The sequence below is a fragment of the Spermophilus citellus genome (assembly GCF_964194105.1).
Source record: "Spermophilus citellus genome assembly, chromosome: 13".
NCBI lineage: Eukaryota > Metazoa > Chordata > Mammalia > Rodentia > Sciuridae > Spermophilus > Spermophilus citellus.
In genome coordinates, this window is record NC_138193.1 from 98,451,668 (window position 1) to 98,475,178 (window position 23,511).

At 49.8% G+C, this 23,511-nt stretch overlaps 1 protein-coding gene and 1 long non-coding RNA gene across 6 annotated transcripts in view; one reads left to right on the forward strand and one right to left on the reverse strand.

Annotated features, from left to right (window-relative positions):
- Nucleotides 1-23,511, reverse strand: part of KLHL29 (kelch like family member 29) — a 284,456-nt gene that overhangs the window by 85,407 nt on the left and 175,538 nt on the right. The window lies entirely within an intron of this gene.
- LOC308632452 lies at nucleotides 8,677-22,612 on the forward strand. 2 transcript variants are annotated; one of them, XR_014018538.1, is made up of 4 exons: nucleotides 8,677-8,792; nucleotides 10,864-10,975; nucleotides 13,437-13,584; nucleotides 22,346-22,612. It is a non-coding gene; the product is annotated as an uncharacterized lncRNA (long non-coding RNA). The 2 variants fall into 2 exon arrangements; XR_014018539.1 differs by lacking the exon at nucleotides 13,437-13,584.

Consider the following 23,511-nt stretch of genomic DNA (forward strand, 5'->3'; position numbering starts at 1 on the left):
GCTGGAAATTTCCTTAAGCACGTTAAAATTGTCCCTCCATTGTCTTTGGATGACCGATGCTTCTGCTGAGGAGTCAGTAATGTATCTAGTTACTGTATCTTTAAAGTAATTTGTGTTTCTCCTCCACTTTTTAATTTTTTTTATCTTTGTCTTTCGTTTTTATTCACCTTTCTGTGAAAACCTTGGTGTAGATTTCTTTTACTTTGGCCTACTTGGAGTTTTAATGCTTCTTGAATCTGTGACTTGATGTCTTATTTAACAGGTTGGTCTTGATGTATTTATTTAATAGCTATTGTCTTTTGAATCGTAGCTTTTTGCTAATTTTCTTTTTCCTGTTTATCTGGACTTCTATTATACATATGTTAGAGCTTCTTGTCATGACTCTAGTGTTTCTTACCTTCTTTTTTCTGTATTTTTCTTGTCTTTCTGTACTTAATGCTGGATGTTTTTCTTATCTGTCTTTCAGTTTGTGATTCTCTATTCAGCTGCATTTGCTAAAACTACTGTTGAGTTGCTTAGAAGTATTGTGAGATGATTGACACTTGGTTCTTTAAAAAAATAGTTTCTGGTTTTCTGCTGAAAATTCCAATTTTGTGTTTTAATCCCTTAAACATGGTAAAATGTAGCTATTTTAAAATAATCTGATAACTCCAATATATCTGAAGCCCTGTTGGTTGTATCTAGGGGTGGTTGTTAACATTGCCATTTTGTGTCTGGTTATTTTCTGTTGTGTTCCACATTCTGTCATCACATTGTTTTTTTTTTTTTTTTTTTAATTTTTTAGTTGTAGATGGGCCCAGCAACTGCATCTGCCCACCCCCAGCCCAGGCCAGACTCTGATCCCTAGCATCCAGTAGAAGGCTTGCATTTCCAAATGTGTGAGAGAGCCCTTTGCTATGGTTTGGATAAGTGTCCCCTAAAGGCCCAAGTATTAAAGGCTTGGTCTCTGGGGCAGTGCTTTGGGAAGGTGCTGGGACCATTAGGAGGAGGGACTTTCTGGAAGGTCCTTAGATCATGGGAAGCATTCCTCGGAGGGGGCCGTGGGACTCTAGCCTTTTCCGTACTCTCTTTTCCTTCCTGGTGACTAGTGAGCAGTTTGCCTTGCCATGTGCTCCCTGCTGTTGCTGCCGGCACCCTGACAATGGGCCCAAGCAATGGGTTTGCTTGATCATGGACAGGAACCTCCAAACCATGAGCAAAAACAAACCATTTCTCTTTGTAAACTAATGATCTCCAGTTTTCCATTATAGTGACAGAAAGCTGACAAATACAGGCTTCTTGGGCAGGGAGATGGTCAGCAAGGGATGAGGACTTTCCACTGCATCCAACACATGTGAATCCTGAGGTTTACTTGTCACACAAACAACCTGATGCTCAGTCCACTCTCCTTTGCTGAACCTGCCATCCCCAAGTCACAGAATGCAGTAGTTCAGACTGTGAGCTCTAGGATCAAACAGAATCCAAATGGAGTCTGACTGACATTTGCCACTAAGATTAGTGGCGCAGTCTTGGGCTACTTTAACTTCTTTGTGTCTCAGTTTTCTCACCTTTAAATTGGGGTGATAGACACTACCTCACTGGCTTTGTTTAGAGACTGACCCAATAAACATGCCAAGTGCTTGCTAGAGGTCCTGGAACATAGTGTAGATCTTACTAAGTATTTGTTGTCATGCCTGTTATTACCTGTCCTGGATTTCTCAGATCTTTCCATTTCCCTTTTTCCCACTGCCATTGCTGGTATCTAAGCCACCGTCTGCCTTGGGTTCTATACTGTACCCCCTGCTTCCTGCCTCCTCTTCCCACAACTAGCCAATGGAGGATTTTGAAGCATACACCTGATCACTATTTCATGAAAATCTTTCCCTGGTTCCCCACTGCCCTCAAGATGTGCTCCCAACTGGCATCACCAACTCCTCCTCTCTAATGGCTACCTTCTCCGGTAAAAGGATCCAACTACTTTCCAGTTTTCCAAAGTATCAACCTTGGGTTGGGGATGTGAGCACTTGCCCAGCGTGCGTGAGACCCTGAGTTCGGCTGCTAGTACCGAAGGAAAAAAATAAGTACCAAGCTCAGTTTCCTCACTGGGTCTCTCTAGGGAACTCTCTGTCCTCCATTTGTCCATTTCCACCTAGATATTTCCAATTTACTCTACAGGTCTTGGCTTAGACAAAATATCCACAGGGAAAGTTGCCCCAAAGCATACACTGTCCACCAATGCCATTGCTGGCCAGAGCCCACCCCGCCGTAATGGATGTATTACCTGTCTACAACCACCCCCAGACCACCAGAGTGGGACTCCATTTGTTAAATGAATGAATGATTAATGACCCATGTCATGGGAACAGGTCAACAGAATTACAGACAAAATAGAACCCAGTGACTGACTTCAACTCCCAGTTGGAGAATCTTCCGGAACCAGTGCTCGTACAAACCTCCTTTGTAATTATTCTATTTCCATTTGTGGCACAGAGCTCCCTAAAATCCTGTAAATATTTTGTTTCCTAATTGCTTATCTGCACCTTAATCACATAGTAGTTTTATTATTATTATTATCATTATTGTTATTATTAATGGTGATAAATAAAACAAAGCATAAAAGTATTTGCAGAAAAAAATTGTGTGATTTAGAATTTTTAATTAATATGAGTTGGGGTTTGCACCGAGTGCTGTGTGTGAGAATGGATGGGCCTCGGTGCCACCCCCAATGGCTTTGGTATCTAAATGCTCCATATTGTAATTTACATCCTAAGGGGTTCACAGCACTTAGAAAATCATCAATTCTCCAGTTATCTGGTTCCTATCAGCATTGCTTTCTCCAAACGAATGCATTTCAATTAGCGGATGTATTTACCAGAGCAAATGTGAGGTGTGTATTTTGTGAATTATAGCTTGAACTTTGAATGAAAACAAAACAACAAACATTTCTGAGCGCCTATGATATTCCAGGCATTGAAGATAAGACAAAGAGGAAGAAGATTGGACCCTACCTCCAAGGAGATGGCAGTCTTGCTGGGGAAGAAGGATGTACACAAAACCCAAGCATTCAGCTGCGATTCAGGGCAGTGGGTAAGAGACCTCGCGGGATGTGTGTGAGTTCCTGGTACAGATGGTACGCTATAGATATGTCCAGGAGGAAACAAAGCAAAAGACTAAAACTCCCCACGCAGATACTGCTTCTCTAATGTTTACAGACACCGTTACACTCCCGTCTGCACACAGGAACACCTTCCAAGAGATTTCTGGGCCTGGCTTTTTATTCCCCATCACACCAGGAATGGAGATGGGTTTTATTGTCTTTGGGTGGACACCAAAAGGTGATGCTTTGAGCCAACTGCCAACTATTAGAGATAACATCTAGGCTGGGACATCCTTCTTCCTCCCTGTCCTGGGTCAATTCAAGGGGACCTGGAAGGAGAAGAGTGCGTGAGAGTCTAAACTGACCAAACACATAAATTGTGGGGTGAGAAAACCTTGTTCACAAAAGAAATCCAAAGCCCTCTAAAGAATTAGATAGCAAGCCTGTGCATAATAGGATATGATTTGGTCTCAGATATTTGATTAAAAGTAACTTTTCCATTTGGCCCAAGACTGAAAAAGTGAAGTGGATCCCAGGTCGTCTTCCGCCTCCTTTTTGGCATTTCCCCATCCTTTCCAGTGGTTTCCCATCTCATGCCTCTCGGCTGACCCTACAGGGACAGAAGGCAGAAATTCTCCTTGGGGGTCAGAGTGACCTTCTTTTAAATCTTCATCCCAACTTCCTGTGTGTTGGGGCAGTGTGTGGCCCGTCAGTGTGTGGCCCGTCTCTGGGCCACTGGCTCCTTGTCTGGAGAGTGGCGAAGCCCTGCGACGATCAGAATGTTTGCAGCCCCCTCAAAATCCATGTCAAAACCTGATCCCCTACGTGATGGTATTAGGAGTTCACCTCTGGGAGGTGACTCGCTCATGAGGGTGGAGACCTCATGAAAAGATTAGGACAAAGCCCCTTCACAAGGTGCTGAAGAGACCAGAATTGACCCCTTTACCAAGTGAGGGCATAGTGAGACGGGGCTGTCCATGAAGTAGGAGATGGGTCCTCACTTCCCGGCACCCAGAATTGTGATAAATTTCTGTTGTTTAAAAGCCCCCAGTTCATCATTATATCAAAGAATACATTTGGTATTTGTTTTTTAGGGATTGGCTAGCTTCATTAAGCATAATCTGCTCTAGTGCCATCCATTTCCCTGCGAATTCCATGATTTTGTCATTTTTTAGTGCTGCGTAATACTCCATGGTGTATAGATGCCACATTTTTTAATCCATTCATCCATTGAAGGGCATCTGGGTTGGTTCCACAGTCTAGCTATTGTGAATTGTGCTGCTGTGAACATCGAAGTGGCAGTATCCCTGTAGTACACTCTTTTAAGGTCTTCAGGGAATAGTCCGAGAAGGGCAATAGCTGGGTCAAATGGTGGTTCCATTCCCAGCTTTCCCAGGAATCTCCATACTGCTTTCCAAATTGGCCGAACCAATTTGCAGTCCCACCAGCAATGTACAAGAGTACCCTTTTCCCCACATCCTCTCCAGCACTTGTATTCTTTGATATAATGAGAGCAACTAAGAATAGAGCAGGGAGGAAGAGCAGGAAGAAAAGATTAACATTAAACAGAGACATGAGGTGGGAGGGAAAGGGAGAGAAAAGGGGAATTGCATGGAAATGGAGGGAGACCCTCATTGTTATACAAAATTACATATAAGAGGTTGTGAGGGGAATGGGAAAATAAACAAGGAGAGAAATGAATTACAGTAGATGGGGTAGAGAGAGAAGAGGGGAGGGGAGGGGAGGGGGGATAGTAGAGGATAGGAAAGGTAGCAGAATACAACAGTTACTAGTATGGCATTATGTAAAAATGTGGATGTGTAACCGATGTGATTCTGCAATCTGTATTTGGGGTAAAAATGGGAGTTCATAACCCACTTGAAGCTAATGTATGAAATATATGTCAAGAACTTTGTAAGGTTTTGAACAACCAATAAAAAATAAATAAAAGCCCCCAGTTCATGGTGTTTTGTCACAGCAGTCGGTAGGGACTAAGACAAGCCCTAACTACTTCTTGGGCCTCTAAGATACTGGCACAGAGTCTGCCATGTGGCATCAGCTCAGTGGGTTTTGTGTTCCCTCCTCCCCTCCCTTACATGCCCACAAGTGCCCACTCTGTGGCCACACAGCCCCTCATCGAGTGACTCTCCTCTTCCCCTCTGCTCTTATTTCAGTCTAGCTTTAGGAGAAAAACTGTGCTAAAACCGACTCACATTAAGCAGCAAATGATTGTTCCCTCAGGAGGTTAAAACTGCTAATTGCATTTTATAAGAAAAGGAATTTCATAAAGTGAAGCTTTAATTGTTAAATTGGTCACGACGAACACAGAATTTTGGGCATATCCCTTAGATGCTTTTGGGCAGCGCCCCACACCATGCCTTAGATCCTCTGGCTATAGGGAATTAAAGTTGGCTAACGGAAGGGCAATCAGAGGGGACCACAGGAAATCACATGAGGAGACCCCAACCAAAGACCTCAGAGACCCCTGCACCTCCACAAAGCCAGGGAACAGGCTTTCTAGCCTTCCTCAGCACCTACACCTACTGTGTGCAAGGCTGTAATGCAGAGGAAGTAGATTCTGCTTCCACCACCTTTACGGGCCTCTAAGGAATGTTCTGGAATCAATTGCTCACTGTTTCCTTCTCTCTCTCTCTCTCTCACACACACACACACACACACACACACACACATACATCACACGCTATCACAGGTTGACCCCTCACTCCCATATTTTCTAACTTGTCCTTTACAGAATATTTTCTTGAAGATTTGGAAAGTCTTTGCAATGCCAAAGTACCTGAGACGACGAAAGGTTTGGATAACTTTCCTGCTTTTATGATAATCCTCTTTCTTTCAGGCCCAGAGGCTGGGATCCGTGTCAATTTTCACGGACAGTTTCGTCAGTAAGGATTTACATGTTCGGAAAACGTGACCCAATCTTGGTTTTGGTTAAGGTAACCAAAGGGCAAGGGATTCCTCCCTCCCTCCTGTCCCTCACCACACAGCAATCCCCAGGGAGCCAGGGACCCTCTGCCGTGGAGGCCGTGTCTGGACCCCTTGAGGCCTCTCCAGCAGTGATTCAAACATGGGGCAGAAGTCACCCAACAAGGGACAGGGCCATGCTGTCCTCTCAGTGCTTGAGGACTTACTGCAGGGTCTAGTAAGACCATAGGTGATGGTATTGGGGGCAGGTCAGGCTGGGCTAGGCCTCCTTCAAGCAGGTGGGGCTGGGTGAGGTGAGCTGACCATCAGGGAGGCTCTTCCTGTGTCTGCATCAGAGGTGCCAGTTCTGCAGAGATGAATTCTGCTTACCAGGCCTTGGCTGCAGCCCAAGGTGAAGGCAGAGGGCACCAGTCAGGATGGGTCCTCAGGCCAGGAGCCAGCCAGGGAGCAGAGAGGAGGCAGCCAGGCAGAGAAGGGGGAGGCAGCGTTCTAGGAAGGGGTCCCCTCAATCTTCAGAGGGGCAGCGTGGAAAGTGTACATCGATTAATGCCCTCCTTTCTCTTCTCATTCTTGCCAATTGCCCTAAAATGACCTACGGTGACTTAGTCTTCCCATTTTAGATGGGCACCCAGGACTCCAGGGGCCTGAGATCTCAGGGCATGTTCAGAAGGGAAAAGCTCCCAGTGTCCACCTCCAGGGTTCCTGCTACTACCTGGAAGGGACATCGTCTCCCAGGAAATCTGCCACTTTTATTGTGTCAATTCTTTCCTTCGGTGACACTTGTGTCCCAATGGGACCACTTATCAGCAAGCACTGTTAGCGGCAACACCTGCCTCAGTTTTGGAGAAGAGGAATTAGCTTCCAATTGTCCAGTGGTCTTTTCTGTAGATACTTCATGCTGGACAGCATCAGGGGCTCCTCTGGGGCTGTTCTAGCCCCTGGGTACTGAGGATCAGGCCCACACGAGGGCTGTCCACCAGGCACTCAGGCCTGACCTCATGGAACTGACTTCATTGTGTTGTGACCATCTCGCCACAAATCCTCTGGGCACCTCCTCTGGGCATGGTTTCCCAGGAGGAGAAAGGACAGTGACAATGTTGGGTGACCATGGGGACCCCATAGAATGGCTCCTGGACTAAGCTCTGTGAGGAGTTGCTTGCAGGAGTTCTTTCTCAGTGGACTGTGTGTGAAGCTGCACTAGGGCCTCTGACATTGAGTCCTCAGGCTCCTGGCCAGGTGGCTGCTCCCCAGGATAGGCACAAAGTGAGACTGGCCTGGGAAAGGGAGGCAGTAGGGTGGGGACTCGGTGTGCTATGGCTTTTCTTGTGCCAGAACCACAGAAAGGATAGTCTTCCTGGCTGCGCCTCCTCCACCTCCCTCTTTCAGAAGTTCAGTTCTCAGAATTCTTGTTCCAAATGTCCCAGAGTCATTGAAAAGGCCTGGGTCTCAGACCCCACCTGCCATGCAAGTGCCTGGGTGTGAGACCCCCAAAGGTCCTTCAGTTCTGGGATCCAAGGTGTTCATCCTGAGACGCAGAATCAAGATGAGCCAGAGGTCCTGAGAATTCAGCTGCCCAGGGTCAGGCTGACCTTCAGGGCCAATGGGCCTGTCATGCAGTTGGGGTCCAGACCCCCTTCCATCCTGGTCTTCAGCATCTGACCCAGGAAACTCCCTGATTGCTGGTTGGAGGAGAGGCTCTGGCCAAACTCAAGGGGACGATCAGGGTTTACAGGTTGAGGCCCCAGCAGCCCTAGCATCTCCCACAGCCTGGGGGTGTCCCATGGCTCCAAGGTCCTGAGCCTTTTGCTTTATCTAGACCTGGGGTCTGCTCCCTCAAGCTCTTACTGAAGCCCTGGGGGAGGGGAGTCACCCAGTTGAGAAGTCCAGTCTTGCCTGGGACCTCACTCCTGACTGCCCACCATATGGCCAGACACAGGGACTGCTGGCTCCTCCTCAGTGATTTTTCAGGGCCGGAGCTGCAATATCTTTCCTAAGAAATCAGACGGCTCCAGAGGCTGCGGAATTGGGGGCAGGTGGAAGCTGACCCAGGCTGGGCAGATCCCTCCAGCTTCCGGGTCTCTCTGAGCCAACTGGTACCCTCAGCCCCGACCTCCAGCTGAGCCTGGGCAGTACCTGAGACCAGTCTCATACTCTTCCCTTCCTCAACCCAGGAACTAGATCCTTGAGACAGAAGGACCCAGCGTCTGAATAAACATTTTCACTTAGGACAACATCCTGGAGCTGTCCCTTGGCTGGAAGGGACTTTTATTTGCTTTTAAGTCATGGCCTTCCTGACCCCTCTTGTGGCTCCCTAAAGGTACCCCCTGACCTCCGCAGGATCCAGGGCAGGAGGAGGAAGAGCTTGCTGGGTGGGAGTGGACTCGCTGACTCAGGGGCAGCCTTTGGGGTCAGCCAGGACAGAATGTCTTCAGGAGGCTCTGTGATCAGCAGCGGCCAGCGCTGTTACTAAGAAAAGCCCAAGGAGAAAGATCACACACTCCTGCCTTGCGGAGCCTGGGGCTGGGTGTGGGGGGAGGGGGCATGACTCAGGAGACACAGGGACCATGTCAAGTCCCACTGGCTGGCCGCTCTGCAGTGCCCCCTGATTTGTTAGTATAAAAAGTCCCTGAGCTCTGGTTGTTTTCAATTCTGGGGAAATTGGGCACAGCCTGGCAAGCCTCTGGGGGCCCTAGAGCAGCGATCATTCTGCTTAGCAAGACACAGGAGGACCAGGGACACAGCTGGGGACCCTTGCTGTTGCCCCAGTCCCTGGGTGAGTGAGTTTCTTCGTGGCTGTGACTGCCACGGCTACCACACTCTGCTCCTTCTACCCCGCCTCAGTCCTGGGCCATTTGCTTCTCCACATGGAAACAGCAGCTATTAACTGAGCCTATGTTGTTCCCAGGACCTTGGAAGGCTCAGCGTGCATGTGGGCATGCCCCATGAGAAGGACATCAAAAAATAACTTGCTAGGGTAGGGGTTGGAAAACCCTGGGTCTCACTGGGCTACACCAAGTCAGCCATCGTGGTGGGCTAGCCTAAGAACCTAACCACCCAGCTGCACTACCTGGTGGGGGAGGTGCACGCATGCTCTTTACTGGCACAGAGCCAAGAGTATCCCTCCCACCCTCTCTCTAGTGGTCTCACCTAAAGGAACCATTTCTTGTTCCAGAACCGCAGAAGCTGTAAGGAAATCCCAGCTTGTGGGGAATATAGCTGTGCAGCGAGTCTGGCTGGGTCCTGATTCTCCCCCTGGGGCCCAAGGTGGTCCCTGAAGGGTCTGCTGTCATCTTAGGCAGGGACCTAAAGGGGTCACTCACAATCACAACTATGGTTTTGTAAGACCCCAAACCTGCATGCTTTTGCATGACAGACCACTGAAGAGGGGAGGCTGGCATACATCTCCCGCTACCGGGTGGGATTTGCTCCTTTACAGCCCTGTAAATGACTTCATCTCTTCTAACTGCCATTAGCAAATAATTCATATCAATTCCCACGCCCAGAGTGCAGTCACTGAATGTAGATATTTTACTATCAAGGATGCTTTACTCCCAACCAAAGCCCATTTAAAGTGAATGTTAGCAGTTGAACAAATCTTGCATCCTCACTTGCTGAGCCCCTCAAGGCTTTGGAAGGTGTTCACACCCCCATCTCCCTTTTCCATAATTACTTTTTATGTTGAGTGTGGGTGTGTTCATGGTCAGTATGGCTCAGTGAGTGGTTAGGAGCCCTTACTTGGGGGTCACAGAGATCCCAATCTGAACTCCAAACTGTTTGAACATGTGCTAGCTATAGAGTTAACTTCTCTAGACCTCAGTTTTCTTATCTGTAAAATGGGAAAAAATATCTGCTCCACAGAGTTGCTGTGAGGTTTAAATAAGAGATGTAAAGTGTTTAGTGCAGTTTCAGGAGAATATCTTACTTAACAAGGTCTCACATTTCTCATCTGGGGGCCATTTAACCAAAAGGGCAGAACTGCACCAACAGCTGAGTTGGCAGAGGAACAAGCCCCCCTTCTCGGGAAGGCCTGGGAGTCCTGCCAGGAGGTCAGCTTGGAATCCAGCAATGAAGATGCTTCTTAGACCAGAGTAGAGCCACCAGCACCCTGCACCCAGGTTGGAAGACCCAGGTCTCAGCCTCAGAGCCTGAGTCCCTAAGTCTCAAATCCTTTTGCTCTTTCTCCAATAATGTTATTTAGCACAGGCCAGTCTTTCCCCTTAGATCTGTGCCTACAAAAGAACATGGTGTTATCCTGACTGCCCATGATTCATTATGCTGAACCGTCTCCATCTGGAAGCTTATACAGTTGTTGAAAAGTTGTCACTATAACCTATTGTCACTGCAACCTTTTATGAACCAGCCTACATTTTTATGTCAAAAATTTATCTTAATGGCCTCACAGCTCTTACCTCCAATTATTTCGATGTCACCGACCTCCAGCTTGGGCTGTGTTCCAGCTAATGTGTGAGGACAAATTCCCTCTTGGTCCTACCCCAACCCTGCTTAAAATGAAAAGAAACCTTTTGGTAAATGTGGTGCAGTCCCTTGATTGACATGCATGTACACACGCTACAAAATGCAGGGGAGGGTAGTGTCTTTGGGACACCCTGGGAGGCCATGGGATGAAGAACCTGGGCAGCTTCAGGGGACCTGGAGATGTTCTATGCGACGGTAACTTGGAAGGAGCACGGAGAAGGGACATGGAACCCAGGTGCCCAGCAAAGAGGCAGGGCTTGAATATCCCCTGTTTTAAAATCACAGACAGTAACACCCACACTCCCTAACCACAGAGCAGAAATGTGAGAGAGAAAAAAATCATGTATGCTATTTTTGCTGTTGTTTAGATGGGGTTTTTCTATGTTAACCAGCTGGCCTTGAATTCCTGGGCTCAAGTGGGCTTGAAGTAGCTGGGACTACATGCCACCACGCCCAGCTTTTTCATGTGTGCTATTAAGAGTGAGTACTGTACCCTCATTTGTAATTTCTCTTGTTCTGATTTCTCCAAAACACATGCGTTCTGTGACTGAGCCCCTGTACATAAAAGTACTTAAGACTACATATTTATAATATGGGTTAATAATAATTTATTAAATATTCATATTTGTATGTAAGATATAAACATTCATATTTTAATGTTAAAAATGTGATATATTTAAATTATATAGATTTTATCTTGAAATATTTAAAGATAAAATCAATATGATTTAAATATATCATTGACTTTGGGAGTCAATGATAACTGAAAAGGCAGCTAAGGAAATATACATTTCCTTCCATGACTTTTTTCTTGTTATCACTGATGAGAAAAGACTAGTTCCCTCATTTGAGAAAAGAGTGGGCATTTTCTACAACCCCCTGTGAGGATTATTTTATTTTCTCTACTTAATAGAAGAGGAAATGGGGACCAAGGCATGCCTAGAGACTTAGGCAAAGGCGTGTCACATGTGGGTCATGCGTGAAGCCAGCCCAGCATCCTTGCCAGAAGCTTCTGAAGATTGGGCAGGATGCACTTTTAAACTCACTGTTCTCTGAAGTTGGAAACCAACATTGCCTGCTTCTCTGCTTCTGCCTGCACCAATGTGGCTGCTTCAGTAACAGCACTCCTTAAATAGGAAAGAATGCCTGGAACAGGAAACCAGGGGTTTCCTGTGACCCACCTCCAAGCAAGCTCCATGCCAGGTCTGGCTTCCCCGTGTCCATGTTCTCTGCCCCCACTCCCATGATACGGCAGACATAGGCACTCCACTTCTATACCCTCAATCCTAGTCGCAATATTGGTCATTTTGAGCCATCCAGTCCCCCATTCCAATTTTGGAGGGAGGGAAGCCCACTATGATGGAAAACCCTAGCTGCAAGCACAACCCAGTGAGCCTTGGCCTTGGCCGCCTTGGCTCTGCATGGACTGACTGCAAGTTGGCTCAATGGTAGACCCTGCTGTGCTTGCAATTTTTGCTCTGTCCTTGGAGAGGGGCAATTGGCTTTTTCTGTGACTGTGTAGAGATGGCTCCTAGGTAGCCATCTCTGGTTGCAGGGAGCTCTGTGCATCAGGGAAAGTGGGCACAGGGAGGAGAGGTGTGCATGCTTGTGCACAGCATGTGTGAGTGTACGTGCATGCACACATGGACAATGAATGCCAACTGAATTTTCTCTTTTGTTTGAGGCAAACACGAGGATGTTAAACTGCTACAATTTGTGTTGGAATACAATAGTCCTGCCTACAAAATCTTGTAAGGTCACTCACTTTGCAAGTGGTCTTGGTAAATGAATATCCCTACCCTTCATTTTTTTTTTCATCATAAAATTGGGATAATAATACTTGCACTACAGGATTTGATACAAAATGTGTGCAAGGCACTCACTCATGCCTGGCAGGTAGTAAAGATTCAATAAATGCCAACCATCTTTACTGCTGCTCTTATTACCAATCTCTCATGGCTCAGTCTGGTGACTGTTGCTGCTTGCGATTCCATTTCCAAACCTCGAACTGCAGAGGGGCCCAGCCTCATCTCTTGCTGTCTTTCTGATGCCTCTGAGTCCTGCAGAACCAAGTGCTCCCAGGATGGGAAAGGAGACTTATTTCTAGTACCAGGTCCAGAGACTGCTCATGCCCACCCCTGCACCTAGAGGAGGAGCCATCCCAGAGAGGGGAACAGGCCCAGGGCCCTACAGAAGGCTGGGGGAATGGGGTAGGAAGATGCACTTGCTTTATAGAAGAGCCTACGAGGGCTCCCCACTTCCTGACCAGCATGGTCAGCATGTTAGGGCTGGATGTTCATTTTAAAGATGGATGCATGGATGCACAGCAAGTTTACAATGGCATCTGGAGGAGTCCCAAACCTGTGGACTCCCCCTTGTAATGTCCCCCAGGTATTTGAGCCCCTGCCCTTTCCTCCCATTCCCTTATGCAGCTCTGCCCTCCCCACTCTTGGCTGGGCACCTTCTGATCCTGCATGCTGGTCTTTAAGCCATCCTACTGCCCCTCACTCCCTCTGTCCGTGCCAGTCTCTGTCCTCCCAGCCTCCTTTAGGATGGCCACCATGTTTGCTGGAACAGGAAGTGTAATCACAGATGGCCTTATCTTGTTCCCTGACCTTTCCTTTGCCTAGTTCTGTCTGTGGCCAGATCACAGGGTCCTTGGGGGCATGTGCTGGGTTGAACAGAAGAAATGATACTTTCATCAGGGAGGGCAGCAGGAGTTGCTGCCTCTCCCCAGCTACGTGACCTCAACCTCCTCATCTGTGCTGCAGGGAAAATGGTAAACAGATGCCAAATTGCACCTTGGTACAGGAAGCTTCCCCTGGAGACTTTTTATTTTATGTGGGTCTGGATTTTAGGGTCAGCCCATCTCCTAAAAGCAGGCCCCTGTACAAAGCAGAGAGCAATGTAACTCTAAAGGGTGTTTTACTTCCTGTTTCAGTGGGAAGAGACTTCGCCATTATCTCTCTTTGATTCTAAAGACGGCGCTGAGATTCCCTGTATCCCCAGGCACCTATCTGGCTGGTACAATCCAGAAGTAGCTCTCATAGTAGTGCCAGGAGTAAGAAGGAAGAAAATCTGAAAAATGGGTAAAGTTCGTACCAGGAATCTCCTATTTATTTGTGTCCTCCTCCGGGAGACTGGTTCCGAGACAAAGAAAAAAAAATTGCCTTTGTGTGCAAGAGACGGCTTTGTCCCCGCATCAGTCTCTCTGCCTCCCTCATTTAGAGGGAGATGCCGGGGATCAGAGACGTGCTAAAGAGGCACATTCCCACAATGGGGGTGTACTTCCCAAAAGAGCCGTGTTCCTGCTAACACAATCTCTTCTTCTGTTATGGAGAAGGATGACTCAACATGAGGTCTATTTTCTGTTTAAACTTAAGCCACAGTGTGCTAAGGACAGTGTGCCACGGCCCCTGATAGACCCGTGTGTCTGCCAGCAGCTTCAGCAGCTCTGCTCCAACACGAGTGCCATTATGACACAGGCTCCTTGCTCTCCCTTGGGTCATAGTCACCAGGACACAAGACCTCTGCTTGGAGACCGAGTCTCCTAAGGGCTGATTGGTAGCTGGAGTCTGGAGCAGAACCTGCACAGAATGAAGCTGGTGTCATTTAAATCTAATGTTTTTAATCTGCTAATAGCCCTAGGGATGGGATGCAGCTGCTCAGCTGGGTCCCAGTCGAGGGTGCCTGTGGCTCAGGAAGGGCACCCGTGTGTGAGGCGGCTGCCCTGCCCTGTCCCAGGCTGCTGCCTGGCTGGTGGGCAGGGGTGTTCTAGCATATGCAGCACAGTTCAAACTACGAACAGGCCCAGCTTCTCCATGGCAACCCCAAACAGCCTGTACATTCCAGAGGCTACGTTGGCAGCGAATGTGGACTTGGTGCCATGAAACGGTGTCCTCGTGACAAACAATGGAAGTGTGAAAACATCTGGTTGCTGCTTCTGAGGATGAAGCCAGCCCAGGGATGGCCAGGGGAGGGCCGCAGTGAGGCAGGGAGAGGGGTTTCCAGACAGGCAGCCATGGTGTACCGGTGGGGCATGCTCCCTACCCCCAGGAGCTCCCCATTTACTGACTGGTCAGCCTCCCTGGGAGCAAGGAGGTCAGAAGGAAAAGTAGGAGTGGATGGGAGAGGCTCTGGTGGTGGGGGATTCCATGCAATTCCAGGCTGAATGACTCCAACATATCTGGACAAGTCATCTGGCTGTACTGGGGGACGTTGCTTCTTATGAGGACTCTGTCCCTCCAAGAGATCAGGGTACCCCTCCTCCATTTGCATGTCCACGGTCACACCACAGTGGTTGGTGGTCACTGCCCTCCTGCCTGCTCCTCCTTGTGGCTTCTGTCTGTTCCACAGTCGGTCACACCCCTGCAGCCTCTGGCACCAGCCCTGGGTAGAGCAGGTACCTGACCCCTTTCCAGGCCTGGCGCATCTTGTCAGGAAACTAAACTTAGGAAAAAGTGATCATGAGAAAAAGCTGATGGGGAAAGTCCACCAGGACATTCCGAATGCTCCATCTCTGTTGTGGTAAACGATGACTTTAATTTACAAAGCAGATGAATACTAAATCTTCATGAAATTAAAAACTATATTATTTATGTGAGCGGAAACAGAAAATGTTCCGTAGCTAGCAGCTATCCTGCTTTGTAGGAGGAACACTAAAATAATTAAAACCACTCGCGCTTCAGTAATAAATAATGATAATAAATAAATGTCCTGACCTTAAGCAAAAATATGAAATTAAAACCCATTTGGTATGTAAATGCATTCAGGACGCTAGCGCGTCTCCCGGCCCAAGACGGTGTGGAATGGCGGGAGCGTTCACTACATGAATTTTGAAAGGAAAATCAAAGAACAACAGAATTGTATGTGGATCGACTCATTATTCTACTTTAATTCCGTCTAATGCTGTGTGGAGCCTTGAGGCTGGGACGTTAATTTCCTGCCTTTTCTCTCTCACCAATTCCTCATGGAGACCGGAGAAGAACGTCAATCCTGGAGGCTGAATCAGGGGAGGCCAGAAAATGGCAGGAGAGGCGGAGAACGGAAACCCGGGAAGGCAGTTTCTAACATGTTTACAGAAAGAGGATGGGAAGCCGGCGTCGGCTGGCCTTGGCCTTGGCGGGGGGGGGGGGGGGGGGGGGGGCTCTTGAGTGTCTGCAGTGGGAGCCATCCAGGGGGAACGAAATGTCCCTGGTCTTAGGTCCAGGTGGGAGCCGGTCCAGGGCCCAGAGGAGCCCGGCAGGAAATCTGCAGATGGCCTTGACTTCAGGAAAATGCCAATCAGTTCCAGATGGGGACACCTCCACCCCTGGACAGCTGAGCGCCCAGCTTTACCAAGAAATCACTACGTGTTCCCTGAAGCCTGTGGCTCCCCTGGGTTCCCTGAACAAGGCCAGTTAGGTAGACGACAGGGCCATGTATCCTGCAGGAAAACCAGGTGCCGTCCACTGCTCTGCCTGATACACTCATCAGCTGACCTTCCACTTTTTCCCTCCCACCTAGGACTGCGCACCCCGCTCCCATTCCAGTCCTGTAACTAGCTTGTGTGGTGGCTGGGCAGGTGGGAAACTGAGGCACCAGGGCTCACAGTGAAGAAGAGGCAGGAAAGGGTCAGAACCCCGCTCCTGGCACCTCTCAGTGGGGAGGGGGCCCTAAGGAGAGCTTGTGGGCAACGGGCACCTGTTAACACTCCGGGCCACAGTGTGCCCTGATTCTCTTTGTCCCTTATGTTTAAAATGAGTTTCCTCTCTTGGAATTCAGTGCTTCTGAGCAGCACAGACTGAGATATCTACGCCTATGGGGGACATTGCCTGGGTGTGACACTGTTTCAGAGTCTGGGTTTTAAGTGCCAAAGGAGTAGATGGGGACAGGTTTCCTGGCTCATTGTGGTCCTGACCCCATATCCCCTGAGGAATCTGATGTCCTTCTATCACCTCTGCCCTTCACCACGGGCCCAAAGCAGGGCTGGGAGGTGCCACCATGAGAAAAATGGTCTCCTACAATCTGCTATCCAAGGGGACCCTGGATCTCCTGTATCTTAGGGAGAGTGAAAGGCCTGGGCACCTACTGAACCCACTTCATGTTCACTCTCGGGACATGACCCTTGGCTCTCCCAGGTAGAAAAGAGTGGAGAAACCCACCCATGTCCCTAGCGATTGGAAGGACTCCTCACTTTGAATCTGACACCAGACACCACTGAATAGTCAGTAGCCCCCAAGAGAGTCACCCTGATGAGAGCATGTTCCTCTAACCTAGGACAGCTGTCCCTCCTCAGATACCGGTCTTGTAACTAGCTTGTGTTTGACCATCTCCAGCCCTGGACTCCAGGAGCGTGCGCAGCACCCCTCCTGCCAGAAAGCTCTAGTACACTCCAGTTCTACGAGGTGCTGAGTGTCCTTCCTTCTCCAGCTTGCTCATTTCTACGTGAGCTCATGGCAGACACAGAGACAAAGTCTCCCAGCGCTAGGGTGGAGGTCAGCAGAGCCCCGAGAAGACCAGCCGAGTGGTCCAGAAAACAGTCTTCACCTACAAAACTGGGCTCAGGGTATAGTTCAGCAGCAGGGCGTGATCTTGAGGCCCTGGGTTCAGTCTCCACTACTCCAACCCAACCAAACCCTCCAGAGCTGAATGGTGAAAACCTTCCTAACAAAGACTTTCAGGTCAAGATCAGAGTTCCCAGACCAGCAGGCCAGTGTGAGCCTGGAGGAATGAGCGAGTAGATCGGATGGACTTGGGTTAGTCATCGGCTGTGTGTGTGGGGGGGGTGTACAGGAATGACACTGATTTGGGACGTGGGTTCTGAGATAGCACACCCAGGAAGACTGAGGAGTGACAGGCCATGTGAGAGGTGAAGGGAGTCAGGTGCCCATAGCAGACGGAGCTTGGTGCAGGAAGTGGCTGTTGTAAGGGTCGGGAGTCCAGAGAGGGACAGGATGTGAGGGCTGTGAACGGAGTCCTGGCTCAGTCCTCGCCCCTTTCAGTCTACACGGAAAGCCTGGGACATCCTGTGATGCTCTGGACAGTGGTATGATGGGAGCGTGCCCTCCAACTCCCATGTTGAAACCTAACCAAGGTGATGGGATTGCGAGGGGTGGGGCTTGAGGTGGTCAGGTCACAGGGAAGAGGCCCTCAGTGTGATCAGGGCCTTTATAAAAGAGCCCTGAAGGACCCTGTTTGGCGCTTCTGGCCTCTGCCATGTGAGGACAGAGTGAGAAGGGGGCATGCTGGAAGCAGAGAGTAGCCCTCACCAGACACTGAATCCACCAGGCCCTGATCTGGGACTTCCCAGGCTCCAGAACTGTGAGCAGTAAGTTTATGCCATTTATAAGTGACCCCAGCCTAAGGCATTTTGTTACAGCAGCAGGAATAGACTAAGACATCCAGATATCCATGCAGCTCCCTATCACCTCTTCAAGTCTTTGCTCAAACATCACCTAAGCATGTGGCTTGAAATCCCAACACACCCACCTTCCACTCTCTCCTTTATCTCTCAGGCCCCTTTCCCCATCTGACCTTTACTTGTTTCTTATCTGTCTCCACCCATTAGCATAGTAGGCTCCATAAAGTCAGAGAGATTTGTTTTTATTCCCTCTCTCCTTTAGTATCTAGCACACAGTAGGTTCTAAATAAATATATAGTGAATGAATGAATAAATGAGTGGCCTCACCTCCGTCTCTGGAGAATAAGGACAATTCAGTTTGCTGCTAACTCAGGGCATATCTTTCTACCTGGCAGGCCCGGGCCATCAAAATCACTGGGTCCTAGAAAGGTTATCTGGGGCCTTTGACAACTTCAGACATGGCCCCTGAAATCCAGGGGCTACAGCCTCCCCGTGGGTGGGGATCTCAGACACAGTTGGCCACCCAGGGCTCTCGCATAGATCTGGAGAGGGATGCACAGTCTGGGCAGCCCGCCTGGAGTGTGGATGGAATTTATGGCACCAAAGAGTCTCTGAGTTTTAAGGTCTTGAATAGCAACCCACGGACTTTGGCGAAGGCAGATGCAAAAAAACTCCTCGAAACAACAAAAAAAACCCCAAAGTCAAACCCAAGCCTGCAGGAAACAATCTGGGGAGAGCTGGAGGTGGGGCATGAAATGGACAAAACACATGGGCCACAGCCTGAAGAAACAGCATGGACAAGGGCCAGCCCAACCAGACAGGTCGGTTCAGAATGCTGCTTGAGAAGAGGCAGAAACTGCAGAATGTGGGCTTTCTTCGAGGCTACACCCCTTGCTGGTCCCAGGGCAAGGAAAATATAGAGGATAGAAGAGAAAGGGCCACAAGGAGTAGAAAGGAGCTGGGCCAGTCGTGCAGTTAGCCCTGTCCTAGATGCTATGGCTTGGACATGCTCCTGCCCCCTTCGGGTTTCTGGTTTGTTTGTAAAGGAGGGGTTTCAACAGGCAGACTCTCTTTAGAAGGGCTAGCTGGGCTTTCCCTGGTTGCCAGCTGCATGACTTTGTAGGCTGTCATCAAATGGCAGGAACCAGGATGTTGATTGTTGTTCAGTGCACAGCTTAGATAGCTGAATGTGGCAACTTCACTTCTCCTTCCTTTATAGACACCATCACTCCCTTAAGAGCTGTTGAGTCTTAAATTTGGGAAGGGCCCTCAGAAAATTATTCTGGGTAACTGGGGAGCTGGATTTGGCTTCTAGACTATGTAACATCTAGAAGGTTGCTTGGCTTGGCCCATCTTGGCTCATTCAAAGTTTCCTCCGAGGCAAAGAGGAAAAGACTCCTTCCCTGCAGGTCCCAAATGTGCCTTCTGTCTGCTGACCCTTGTGCTATGACAGGAGTTCTTTCCTGGGGTCCTGGGGCCAGGGCTGCTCCACTGAAAAGGTTCCTGCCAATGATACCACCACATTTCCGATCTCCATGGCAGTATGCAGCAGGGCAGAGCTGGTGGGCAGGTGTGTGGGGTTCCAGAGTAACCCTGGACCCCAAGGCCCCAGCTCCAGCGGCTGCGCAGGCCGGCTCCTCCACCTGGACCTTTCGGGCTGCTCTATTAATAGAGCGGCTGCAAGCGCTGCCTCTTCCCGAGTTTCCATGTCACTTGCACTAGATCTGGCTGTCCCTGTGGGGACAGCTTCCTTGCAAAACAAACAGCAGAATCAATATTTCCTTCACCAGGGGAGGTCTGCAGACAGCAGGCCAGGCCCTCCTCCACTCCGGCTGGCCAGGCCCACGCCCAGGGCACCAAGGTCACGGGGCCTTCCAGGCCTCCACCCGGCAATTTGATTATATGAGACCAGCAGACCTTCACTGAGCACCGTCAACACATCAGAGCCGGCAGGTGGCAGGAGAGAAGGAGGGAATAGGATGCTTCCTGGGCCTCGGGGAAAACCCGGGGCTGCAGGATGATGTGTAAGTGGGACAGTCGGGGCGAGGCCAGGAGGGCCAGTGGCTGAGAATGTGGACCTCCAGGCACAGCCCTCTCGATCACCAGGCCTGACCCGTGTTCCCGGGGAGGGGCATCCCCACCCAGGGACTGGTGCGGGCTCCTGGCCAGCACAAGTTTTCTTTGCTTCTTCTCTGGTCTCCAGTCCACCTGGCAGTCCAGCCTGGAACAAGCTCAGCCTTAAGCCTCAGTGCAGGAAAAGTTCCTTGGGGAGCTAGTTAAAAATGCAAATCCAGGCTGAGCCCTGGAGACTGGGAATCAATAAGCGCTGGTGGGAGAGGCCATGTCTGGGAACCTGCTTGTGAGGCAAGCACCTTAGGGGCTTAGGAAGCAGGAGTTCCCTGACCACAGGCTAAGAAGACTCTGGATGTGGGCCCCTGGGGCAGAGGCCAGGACAGCCCAGAAGAACGACTGTCTTGGTGTGAAGGGAAAAAACCACACAGAAAGGAAAAGGCTCCTCTGTATCTGCAGTGTGTGCCTCCAAGGCCCAGGTCCCACGGGGAGGCCAGGGCAGGCCCAAGGAGGTGGGAGGCACCGTGGGAACTGAGGGGGATGAGGAGGTGTCTGTTGCCAGCTCCCAAGTTGGGGGGGTGGTCCTTTCCCACTGGGCAAAGGAGAAGTCAGGGCCTCATTCAGCCTCTTACCAATTCTGCCTCCTTCCGGAAGTCCACTTGGTATTCACCTTTCCCAGGTGAGCGGTGGCGGGCCACAGGGAGCAGATCCTGCCACCGCCCACGGGGCACATAAGGGAATCCTCAGAACATTCTAGAGGTGCATGGGCAAGCCCAAAGTGCACAGCAGGGACCAGGCCTTCCGGAACTGCAATGGTCACTGTGGCATTGGTGGGATGGCTGGGCCACCAGGGGACGCGGAGGACAGAGGGTGGGTGGGAGCCCATTTTAGACAACCTCCCACAGAGAAATCCAATAAAGACATGTAACGCAGGCTGTTCCTTCTGGAGCCCCCAAATTGTCAGTCACTGGAAACAAAACCACTTTCCCTGCACATGCATCAGGATTCCGGCAGGAGCAGGGATAAGGACTCGGCTGACTTTAGACCCCGAACACGGAGCAGCTTAGCCGGCGTGTTTTAGGATAATAAAGGAATCTAATGGAGAAGTGGCTCTTCCCTCCCCCAGAGCTCGGATTAAACCCTGGAACATGGGTGGCACGTACACCGTAGAGGACACAGCACAGTTAGAATTCTGCCAGCAAACATTCTAAAATATTCATGAAACATGGGACCAGGCCTGACTGTTAACACTGCAATGGTTCCCTCCAATGGAGTGACAAATGGGCGCCAAGCACTGTCATCTGTCCCTTTGATCTTTCCAGGTCCCGCCAGGGAGCAGGAGGCGGGGCGGGGAGGCTGCAGGGGGGGCCGGGGCTGCGTTCCCCGGTGGCTTCTGTCTCCATGTAAGAGGGCGCGAGAACGCGAATCTGTTCAGACTCTAAGGCAGAATCATTGATTCTCCAAGTCTTCCTCCATCAAAAGTGATTAGTGGGGGGCCCAGGGGGTGGGGTGGGGGAACCCACTCCGCCCTGCTAACCGGCTTTGCGAACGCAGCATTGTTACGCACACAAATCTCTACAAATGGCATGGGCAGAAAGCAAAAGAAGGTCTAAAAAAATAGTAAATTGGCCTTCAAAAGAAAAATAAGGAGGAAAAGAATAAAATGAACTCCTGGTGTCCTCGGAGAGCAGTGTCCTCGGAGCTCCTCGACGTGCCGAGAGGAAGGCACGGTGCAAAAATTGCTGCAATTTAACCGGGCGTCTAATTAAAAGGAGGAACTCGAAAGGCCTTTTCTTCCTGCTCTGGGTTTTGCTTCTTTCTGTGCAGGGATCAGAAGTACGGCAGTGTGAGGACGGAGCTACCCCCCAAAACAACAGGAAGCAGCAGAGCTGTTACTGATTCAGTGGCTTTTGTACCCTTCTGCGGGACAGCTGTGGCTGAGGCTTGCTGGGTGCCCGCTGCTGTTGTAGGCGCTGGGGTCATAGAGACGCTGGCAGTGCTGGGTCCACAGAGAGGCTCAGACAACGAAGCCCAGCGTCCTGTGTGCTGAGAGAGAGGACCACCCCTTGGGCAAAGGCTGCGGGACATCGAGGGGACAGATATCCCAAGCACAGGATGCTTTTCTCTCCCACCACATTGGCAAAGTGGACATCCACTTATCCTTTTAAAAAGCCATGCTTTTAAGGACTTGGAGGATAGGGAGTGACTGCTTAATGGGTACAGAATTTCCTTTGGGGGTGACGAAATGTTCTGGAACTGGGTAGTGGTGACGGTCGCACAATCTCATGAATGTTCTAAAATGCACTAAACTGTACGTTTAAAACAGTGCATTTTATGTAAAGTACCGTCTACCACAATTCTTTTTTTTTTTTTAAATGTGGTATATATTTCTTTTTTTTTTTAATATTTATTTTTTAGTTCTCGGCTTTTTTTTTTAGTGACAGTTTCCTCAACATCAAGGGTTCTACAACATTTCCTGAGCCCTCGGTGGGGGTCCCCTAAAGGTAAGCCTTCCTGGAGGCTGGCCACCCACTTGGATTCTGCATGGTCCTGGCTCCCCAATGAACTTCAGTTGGAGACAAAGTCCATCAGGCCACATTCCAGCTGTCCCCTCCAAAGGTCACCAGGAATGGCTCGCAACAGCCTGTTCCCCCGGGCTTTGCCTGGTCTAATATTAAACTCTTTCCTGTGGCAGAGCCACTAAAATGCCACCCCGTCTTGCTATTGCTTTGAAGTTCATTTCTGACAGGGTGGCTGGTGGGCTTGGCATCGTCTCCTTCCTGTCACCCCTCGAAGCCTCCCGAAACCTTCCTCTTGCCTCCAGTTACATATGGGTCCCTCTTCTTGGTGAAGGAGTTCACCAAGCCAAAAATCTGGGGAGGCTGGCAGGGGTAGGGGCGGGGGTGGGGAGACTGGAAAGCAGAAAGGGAGGAGGTGGAAATAGAAAGAGCTTTCCTAGGATCGGGCAGAGACCCAAAGCCCGATCCCTCCTTTGGATTTGAACTTAGCCACCCAGGCTTGAACTCCTCATCTGAGGCTCCCCCTTCCTGGGACTGTGCTAATGTTTAGCTTCACCTCTGCACAGCCGTGCAGCCGGCCGTCCATCTGTTAACATGCTGGCCAGACCGGGGCTTGGTGGCACAGAAGTGACCCAGAAGTAGGTATAATCCTCTCTTCTAAATGTGCTTAATACCATCGATAATCTTGTCACATAAATCTCCCGGTTAGCAGTGAGCTGCAGCTATCACCGCCAGACTCCAAGAATCTTTCAGTAACGGATTCCACCTCCTGTCATCTCTCTCCTTTCTTATACCGATTTCAGCTGCCATGTTGCAGAACGCTCGGGAGAACCGCCCTGACCTCCACAGGTCGCCTCCCCAAGTAGCCCCTTGCCCGTTAGAAGGATCCAGCCCAGTCCTTCTTTCCTCCCTTTGGTCTCCGCGGAGGGCCTGCTCAGCGTCCTCTGGGCATGTGACCCCCCCTCAAGGCGGCTTCCTTGATGGGGCGTGGTACCACAGACGACGTCTGCTGCTTAATCTCCTTGTTTCCCAGGCTGAGTGTAACTTCAGACCAAAGCTGCTGCCTTCTGACTTTGCCCTCCTAA